Raw genomic sequence first — 1,665 nt, forward strand, 5'->3', positions numbered from 1 at the left:
ATACCATGAAAGGTATCAGAACTAATTGTTCTGTGTTGTAATGAAGCAAAAAACTAGAGATGAAAACGCTGACATTTGTACCCATCGTAGATGAAAACTGACTTTGTAACCATGAGAGATGGGCTCCGTGTGACAAAAATAGCCTGACTTGGGTTGGCACTTGCTTTGGGTTTGTAGGACCCTATGTGGCTCTCCGAACCTCCCAAAGCCCTATCTACGTGGATCTGAATGTTTCTATACTCATCTTCTTCCCCAATTCGAATCGTACCCCCAAAATGAAATATTGGTGAAATTCAAGCGTACTCAGAGATAACTCATAACCCCAGCAATGTCACCACGTAGATTTAACTCTGATGCAAATTTTGAAAGTCACAGCAGTTCTTCAAGTTGGAAGAAGATGAAGGAGAAGAACAAAACACAAAAAAGAAACGATAGTGTGAAAGGCAAGTTGGGGGTGATCCAGTGAAAGTGGAATCGCGGCAGCGGATCGCAAACAGTATTTAAAGTGTTTAGATTGAGAGCTTCTTTCTCATCTTTCACACTCTAAATCCCTCAATGGCTGCTGCTTCTTCTACCTCCCTCTTCCACGCATCTGCCCCTTTTCCCCTCAAAACCCACCAACCCCCCAGGCCCAGGCCCACCCACTTCCCTATCAAGGCCCAATCCCAGCTCACCACTCCTCTCACCTCCCCCAAGCAACGCCGCCCTGCCGACGAGAACATCCGCAACGAAGCCCGTCGCAACAACATCACCCACGACACCTCTTCTCAGCCTGCTACGTCACCATCAACGCCGACCCTTCCTCCACCGAGTCCTACTCCCTCGATGTGATCATTTACCGCTCTCAATCTGGCGGCTTCCTCGACGTCCAGCACGATATGGACGCCCTTAAGAAGTTCGACAGCGAGTACTGGCGCAACCTCTTCGATTCCTGCGTCGGTTGCACCACCTGGCCCTACGGCTCCGGCATCTGGTCCAAGAAGGAGTGGGTGCTATCCGAGATCGACAGCGATGACATCGTCAATGCCTTTGAGGGAATAAATATTACCAACACGTTCATATCTGCGTTCCTCAATCGCGGGTCCTTTTCTCCTTCATTTTGATTTTTTGTGTTACTGATTTGTGGAGTGCCTGATTTTTTTCAAAGTTTGAATTTTTTTCCATAATTGATGAAGAGGAGAATGAGTCTGGGGAAGAGATAGATGAAGACGAGGGGAACGATGATGATGTTGTTTTTCTTGAGAATTCTTACTACTTACTGGGCTGGCTTGGGGACGAAGAAAAGGATGGCTTTGTCGGCGTGAAGGACGGAGTGGATGGTGAAGGAGCGAATGTTGAGGAAGAAGGGGGCCAGAGTGGGGTTTGAAGAGTGAAGAGTGGGGTTTGGAGAGAGAAAGTGTGTGAGTAAGAGAGAGAGGGGTTGGAGATAAGGGAGGGAGTGCCACGTAGGATCGGAAACCCACGAACCAAACTCAGATCCAAGTCAGGGCACTTTTGTCACACGGAAGGCATCTATCATGGGTACAAGATTAGTTTCGAGCTTTCATAGGTACAAATGTCAGCGTTTTCATCTCTCATGGGTACAAATGGTCATTTATTCTATATATATATATATATATATATATATATATATATATATATATATATATATATATATATATATAT

Source organism: Arachis ipaensis, chromosome B1, assembly GCF_059453495.1.
Source record: "Arachis ipaensis isolate K30076 ecotype BB chromosome B1, ASM5945349v1, whole genome shotgun sequence".
NCBI classification, from domain to species: domain Eukaryota; kingdom Viridiplantae; phylum Streptophyta; class Magnoliopsida; order Fabales; family Fabaceae; genus Arachis; species Arachis ipaensis.